The sequence below is a fragment of the Pan troglodytes genome, chromosome 17 (assembly GCF_028858775.2).
Source record: "Pan troglodytes isolate AG18354 chromosome 17, NHGRI_mPanTro3-v2.0_pri, whole genome shotgun sequence".
Classification (NCBI taxonomy): domain Eukaryota; kingdom Metazoa; phylum Chordata; class Mammalia; order Primates; family Hominidae; genus Pan; species Pan troglodytes.
The window spans coordinates 23,964,208-23,972,185 of record NC_072415.2 but is presented as its reverse complement, the minus strand read 5'-3'; the positions used below and the strand labels follow the sequence as shown (position 1 = coordinate 23,972,185).

Here is a 7,978-nt window from a genome sequence, read left to right as displayed (position 1 = left end):
TTACCTTGTTTGGGAGTCAGGATTATAACAGCCTTGATAAATGTGTAGGGAAGCTTTCTTCTTGCCTTTCGGGAAAAAGCGCATTAAGTGTTTGAGGGGTGGAAGGGAGGGGCTGCAAAGGGCATGGGAAAATTTTCAGGGGTAATGGGTATATTCCTTATCTTCAGTGTGGTGATGGTTGCAGGGGTATATACAGATGCCCAAACTCATAAATTGTACACTTTAAATATTCAAGTTTATTGTATGTCAATTATACTTCAATAAAGCTTTTTTTTTTTTTTTTTTTAAACCCTCACAATTTAGTTCTGGGCTCTGTGCTTGGGCTCTTGAAATTCGGTGGCAGTGGCCTGAATCCCCATGCCCACTGTGACAGAGCAGGAGCACCATCCTCTCGGACAAACACCGCCACTTTAAGTGCCAGCTCCCTTTCCAGCCTCATGCATTTCAAGAAAATCACTTCTCTTCTAACAACAAGCAGACAGAAAGAGCAGACAGTAAAACATAGATGAGACAGCTCAGGCACAGAGGGAGGTGGGGGGAAAGTCTCTTGGGTAATTGCCAAACTTCATCCTCATACATTGGGCCCCAGTATAACAGTGGGCCTTAATAAGCACATTCTTTCCCTTCAGGTGCACTAAGATAGGGAAGCTAAAAGCAGACTTGGGGGTATGCCTGCAGCTGCAGGAAGATGTATGGAAACAGACACACAACTCCCTCCCAGATAAGCACACCTAAAGAGACACAGAAGCAGTCCAAGCCTCTGATAAACTCTCCCACCCTGAATCCTTAAAAACTCTTAGTCTGTAAGAGAGCATGCCTCTGATCTAACTCAGCCAGAAGCCACTCTCGGGTTTGTTTTCTTTAAAATAAACCTGTCCTTGACCATCAAGCCATTGTATTTCTTTCCTCTTTCTTTAATTCTTACACACTGGAGCCTAGGGAAAGGATCATTCTCTGCCCACTTCCATTACCTGAGAAAAGAACACCAGAAAAAGAAGCCATGGGGAAAACATTAAGATTTGTAGCCAGGAATGGCAGCTGATGCCTGTAATGCCAGCACTTAGGGGGGTTGAGGTAGAGGATTGTTTGAGGCCAGGAGTTTGAGACCAGCCTGGGCAACATAGTGAGACCCTGTCTCTACAAAAAAAGTTTTTAAATAAATTATCTGGGCCTGGTGGCAAGTACCTGTAGTCCCAGCTACTTAGGAGGCTGAGACGGGAAGATCCCTCAAGCTCAGTACAGCTCAGGCTGTAGTGAGCTATGATGGCACCACTGCATTCCAGACTGGGTGACAGAGCAAGACCCTGTCTCAAAAAAAAAAAAAAAAAAAAAGATTTGTAGACTTTTGTAGACTGTCAAGAGGGACATCAAAAATGTCTCCTGTGAGGCCGGGCATGGGTAGCTTACATGTGTAATCCCAAGCACTTTGAGAAGCCACGGCAGGAGGATTACTTGAGCCCAGCAGTTCGAGATCAGCCTAGGCAAGATAGACTTCGTCTCTACAAATAAAAATAATTAGCCAGGCGTGGTGGTGCAGGCCTGTGGCCCCGGCTCCTCAGGGGACTGAGGTAGGAGGATTGCTTGAGCAGTCCTCAGGCAGTGGAGGCACCAGTGACCTGTGGTAACAACACCGCACTCCAGCCTGGGCGACAGAGTGAGACCCTGGCTCAAAAGAAAATAAATAAAACAGAATGTCTCCTGTGTAAAATGACAACTTCCAGTAGAACAATTATAGGAAAGATACAGGATCTTTCTGTTCTTTCCACAGTATCTCAGATTTCAGACCGCCCAAGATTCCTCTAGCTAATGACTTCACAGTTGGTAACAGCGAGTTAACTTCACAATGTTTCTTCAGCATCTATTATGACAGTTCTTGGAACTACACGTGCCAGATTACAGTTCACACCTGATGGTAGTGACAATGGAAATGCCTTTAGGAGGCTTGCAGATCCCTTGGACCCAGAAAATACAACTTTTTGAGACATATGGGAGAAAAAAGAGGTTTTTACATCAGCTTTCCCTGGGGTTCCATGAACACTAAATGAATCTGAAGACACACCTTCAACATTCTTTAAGAAGGAACCATGGAAGCCAACCTTATATCATTTAAAGAGAGAATGAAACTTGAAGCAACAGACAGGAAGAACCCTTATCTGATCTGCTCCGCAACTATTGGAAACATTGAAGGAGACAGTTTACACTACAGTGGATGGGAGTGGTGGCTTAGGCCTACAATGCTAGTGCTTTGGAAGGCAGAGTGGGGAGGATTGCTTGAGGGAGAGTTCAAGGTTGCAGGGAGCTGTGATCCAGCCTCGGCAACAGAGTGAGATCCTGTCTGTAAAAAAAGAAAAGAAAAAAAAGTTTACATTACATTTGGAGACTAGAGAGGAGCTTTTGAATATTGCTATGATTCTTCAGATAGTCTCCTAATTGGGTAGGTTGTATCGCTTGACAAATGTCTTACAACCATCAGAAAATAATGCTCCCATTACAATAAGTAGAGCGAAAGCACAATCTTCTCCTTCCCGTGTGGCTCAGCATTCAATGCAGGCTCTGTAGAAAACTCGCCCAGTAACTTGGGTCAAGAAATCAGGTTGGGTTAAACCACGTGCACAACTTTCCTTCCCACGAAGGAAAGGTTTCTTAAAAATGATTCCCTGACAAAGGTCAGCATTCATAATTAAAAGAGGCCCAAAATGAGAGAAAAAGGAAAAATTGTCTTCCTGTTTTGTGTTCTCCTCCATCTCTACTTATGTAGTTGCTAGAAAGAGACCTTGGCCTTCCACTAGATCAGGGATGACGTTGCCGAGACCATGACTGCAGCAATGTCTGCAGTCTGTTTCTTTGCAAACAAACACGGGACTCCATACTCACCTGCTTCAGAAGAGAGCCCAGCAGCTGCCCACCTCCCGCTGGCCCCGTGGGTATGTAGCTCGGTGGACCATGCAGACCTATGTGGATTGTGCCTTCCAAGCTGTGATAGAGGAGTTAAAAATAAATTATTTAGGCAGATAGAATAAGGAAGTCCTTGGTAAGGTTTTCCTTTTAATGAAAAGCATTAAAAGGAATGCCCCAAATCATTTTCTTTTCTAACAAAGAGCAACCTGTAAAATCAAGCTGCAGGCATAGACAAGCAAGCTGGAAGCTTGCATAGGCTAATGCTGGTGGTTGTGCCAATAGAGAAAGGTTACCTGGGAATAGACACGTTCAAAATGGTGGCTCCATCTTCTCCTGTCTTTGCCACCCGCGTGTATAGTAAGGAGCAGACAAGATGGTACTGGCCAAGTAGAAAGCCCATTTGTATAATAAGATTAGGGTGGGACGACCAGCCTTCCCCAAGCACTATGTAAATGTCACACCTGATCAGACCAATCTGTGGGCCCTGTGTAAATCAGACGCCGCCTCCTCAAGCCTGCCTATCAAGTCTGCTGTGGTCCACCTCAGGCCGGCTTTTTCCCTTTTGGACGCCTCTCTCTAGAAAGAGAGAGAAAGCTGCTCTCCTCTCTCCTTTCTTCAGCCTATTAAAATTTCCGCTCCTTAACCCACTCACATGTGTCCATGTCTTTAATCTTCTTGGTGCAAGATGGTGAACCCCAGGTATTTACCTCAGACAGTGATGCTGCTTCAGCTGGACGGCTCTTGAATGCCTCCATAGAGGAGACGTGGTCGCTGCCTCCTCTGGTGGGGAAAAACATTCTACCTCCCTTCAGTGATTAACACCTCCTCAAAATAAAAATGGTAAAAGCCAATCAGCAGAGGCAGACATACTGATGCTCTCAGAACCCTCCATCATATGCCACTCCTCTCTCACCTAAGGATCCCACAGAGGTATATGTACCACAGGCAGAAATATTGTCTTATGATGACAGACGTGCCAGAAGAGCAGAGGCTTTCAGAAAACCACCAATTCAGCAAACTAACTCTCCGAGCATGGACTGGGGAAATTCCTCAGCTCTCTTAACTATAGGAATTATTTTCAGCCTGTGTCAGCTATGCTGAGCTCATCCCCAGTTCTGAATAAACTATCACTGATTTCTACCAAGGACAATTATAAGAAGTCAGTAAAATCCACATGCAGAGGAGATGGACACCCAACTCAACAAGTGAATGTGACCTCAGTGTACTGAAAACAAGCTTCCAGGAAGGATGTCCACATTGGTTTGTGGATAAAGTAAAATAATTTTTGAAAGAGACAGAGCCTCAGACTTTGGCATTACTGGAAAAGCTTTTCAGGAGACCTGAAGTTGGTGGGAGTTTCTGCTGTGTCTGAGGGGCTGACGTGAGGATGAAATACGTAAGACTAACATCAAGTCCAGCATGAAAGCTAGGCCACTACCCTAAAGACTTAACGACAAGAACGTTCCGTGTATGTTCAGACTGTACTCACTTCTCAGACGTACTGATGCCTTAAAAAATATTTTTGTTGCTCTAAGCAGTCTTGCTTTAGCAAAGGGTTGCCCTGAAGATTGCAGGACTTAACTGGCTTCTCTAAACACGGTTAAGGTGGGAGAAATCTTGCCCGTTCAACTTGGGAATTCTTTTACTTTTTTTTTCTTTTTTCTTTTGAGACGGAGTCTTGCTGTGTCGCCCAGGCTGGAGTACAGTGGTACCATCTCAGCTCACTGCAAGCTCCGCCTCCTGGGTTCACACCATTCTCCTGCCTCAGCCTCCCAAGTAGCTGGGACTACAGGCACCCGCCACCATACCTGGCTGATTTTTTGTATTTTTAGTAGAGACAGGGTTTCACCGTGTTAGCCAGGATGGTCTCGATCTCCCGACCTCATGATCCGCCCTCCTCGGCCTCCCAAAGTGCTGGGATTACAGGCATGAGCCACTGCATCCAGCCTACTTTTTAAAATTGTACAGTATACTTTAAATAGGAAATCAGAAAATTTTATTAATTTTATTGATTTTAGTCAATATTTATATATAGAACAGCTAAACCCCAATGGGTAAAACATCAGGGACTGACTATATACAGAAACCCACAGCAATTTTACCTTAGAAGAGAACTTAAAGACACAAATAAATCATGGTTTCTCAACTTGACACGATGGACATTTTGGACAATTCTTTGTGGTTGGGACTGTTCTGTGCATGGTGGGATATTTAGCAATATCTCTGGCCACCACCCACTAGAAGCCAGTAGTATCTCTCACACACACACATCCATTGTGACAATCAAAAATGTTTCCAAACAAATGTCCCCTGGGATGGTACAAAACATCCCTTGGTTGAGAATCACTGAACTAGATATATTATCTCCTTCATGAATGTCTTATGTCTGGTGCTATCATGTTCTGTTCATGTTCTTACTGTTTCCAGAAAGGTAACCGCCATATAGATTGATTTCCTTTCTGTTATTATTTTGTATATATTTCCTGAAGAAAAGTTTATAAACTTTAAAAATAAAGAAAAATAACTAAGAAAAGAGACTTAGCTCTGTCTGAGTGCAGAGCCCCCATGATTAGGCTGCCACATCTCAAGGCAGATCATTCTCCCCTGTGTTTCTTGAAAAGGTAAGGGTGAAAGAAGGGGATTTTCATTTGCAAAGGATTTTTCTCAAGAGGTCTTGTAAGCAACTATAACAATAAAAACCCCAGATGCTATTAGATGAAGGGCAGGTCTTACAGATCAGTCTGTCACACTCAAAAGGGGAAATACAATTTCTGTTTTAGAAAAAAAGAAAATCTCTGGTGTCAAGAGACCTCATAGATTTAATGACCATCTTGCCAGGCACTGTATTAAACAAGTAAAAAGAAACATACTTCTTTCCACCCAGGAGCCTGGAGTCCCATGGCGAGGTCACATACATCTAGTTCTCTATGTCCCACTTTCTGCCTTTGCTGACATCCGATTGAATTATTGAAAGAGTTCATCGACATTAACCCTGGACAGCCCGTTCTACCTAAGAGAGAAACTTGGAAGTGTGACCCAGTCAGGGTCTGAGCTGCCAAGACAATAGCAGGGGAAGAATGCTGCATTGGTACTGTCAAAGTAATTAAAAGGTGTTTTGTTATCAGCTCATTAATATTGATTATACCTTTTTCCACTCCATTAGAGCCGATAATTGGAGGTGGTGCTAGGTATGTTCAACGTTTCCCAACTACTCTGCTACTGACCCCGGGAAGAAAAACGTTTTGAATATTAAGCACGTACCTTGCTGTTTACCAGCTATAGTGCAATGGCATCCACTTTGGCAAGGCTGATCCCCAGAAGGACGCCATTTTCTGAGAGGTACAAAACTCGAGTGCAATGTTAGCCTCTGACTAGACTCTGTAGCCCTCTTTGACTGAAACACACAAGGACAGCCCCAAATCAACCTCAGAGAGGCATGGGCTGGGCTGGGTGGCTGTGCATTTGGGCTCTTGGCTGGGGTTCAGAGGACCTGGATCTAACTCTTCCTCTGGATCCAGCTGCATCCCCACCAGCAGGTCACTCCAGGCCTCTGAGCCTCAGCTTCCACATCTGTGTGATGAGGTGGAGCTTTTAAAGAAGACTCAAGCAATCAGCTGGGATAAGCCAGACCAGAGCAAGAATGGGCATATCCCTTCATCTACTGCCAGGCAAGCATTTGGTGCTTGGCATAGGTTTACATTCTGGACAGTTGCCAATCTTGAGTCTATGACAGTGCTATTCAAACTGTAGTCTATGGTCTGGTGTCAGTTGGCAAACTGTTACTGGTCAAGACAAGATAAGCAGAACAAACGGGAGGAAGCTCTGGGAAAGTGTATAACAGTCTGACATGTCCCTGAAGCCCCAACATATCAATGAATCTGCCTCGCTGATCAGAGGAGAGGAAGCTTGGGTGTGGTTGTACCAGGACTGCAAGGTGGCCGGTGTCATGTGGCAAGAGCTGTGTACTTGTCATGCCCAGAAGGACCTCTTTACAATGTGTGATGTTTTAAGGTTTGTCAGCTGTAATCCAACGCTATATAATCTGTATGTATTTACAATTTCTAACTTTTTTTTTTAGTCATTCTGCTTTTTAATGACTTTTAATATACATATACACATATATATGTGTATATGTAAATGTATTTGGTAGCTGCATTAGGCAAGTAAATTTACTGTAGATGGCAAAGTGTTAAAATCATAGTGTTATTTAGGGAAAAGCACTAATGAAACCATAAATGAAACTGGTACTTAAGCGATATTTACTTATCAAACAGATTCAAAACAAAGAATTCTTTGTGAAAGAATTTTGAGTTGAAAGGCAGAAGCGGATTTTCAGTATTTCACACGTAAACATTAAAGTTTTCGGGAGCTTCACATAGACTTGCTTTTCAGGTTGCTAAAACTAAAAACCATTTATAATTGCTGAGAGATTAGCAGCAGAAGACTGTATTGCAGCTGTCTGCATACACCTATGCACCCATGAAGTCTAAATCGGCCTTCCAGGAAATCGGCCTTCCAGGAATTTCCATCTGTTGGGTCTAGGCATACTCTCTGAAGCAAGAAAATGAAAGAGGTGCCTGACATCCTCAAATCCAAGAAGAGAGCCCGCTCGTCCCCAACTCCACACTGAACGGCTGGGGCGTCTCCCAACCCGGGGCCACAGCCGGGCCCCCACCGTTCTCAGAGCTGCCCTCATCTGAAGATCACAAACCTGGGACCTGGGCTTCCTCCCACCGCCCGTGACCTCCCGCCCGCATTCCCGTGACTCAGAAGTCAGGGCCAGACTACCCAGAGGGAGAGCCCTGAAGAGTCCCCGCCCAGAGTGCCCACCCAGGGTTTCCACCCAGTGTCCCCGCCCAGGTCCTCAACCAGGTCCCCGCCCAGCGTCCCCGCCCAGCCTCCCGGGGTCTACACCAGGCCACCTGCGCTCGCTCGTTGACAGCACAGCCCCTTCCAGCTAGCTTGACGGCCTCCGCCCGATCGACCCTGCGTGAATACAATTATTTCCCTCTGCCTTCCACTCGGAGAGAGCGGCCAGGATGCCAACTGGCTTCACTGGAAACACCCCGGCCCCCCAGCC

At 45.0% G+C, this 7,978-nt stretch overlaps 1 long non-coding RNA gene across 2 annotated transcripts; it reads right to left on the bottom strand.

Moving 5' to 3' along the window:
- Window positions 1-213: 213 nt before the first annotated feature.
- Window positions 214-7,596, bottom strand: LOC107969439 (uncharacterized). Of its 2 annotated transcripts, none has more exons than XR_010152025.1 (4): window positions 6,160-7,596; window positions 3,606-3,723; window positions 2,875-2,974; window positions 214-2,335 (listed from the first exon to the last, which is right to left on the bottom strand). It is a non-coding gene; the product is annotated as an uncharacterized LOC107969439 (long non-coding RNA). The 2 variants fall into 2 exon arrangements; XR_010152024.1 differs by having other exon boundaries at window positions 5,769-6,682.
- Between the last annotated feature and the right edge of the window lie 382 nt (window positions 7,597-7,978).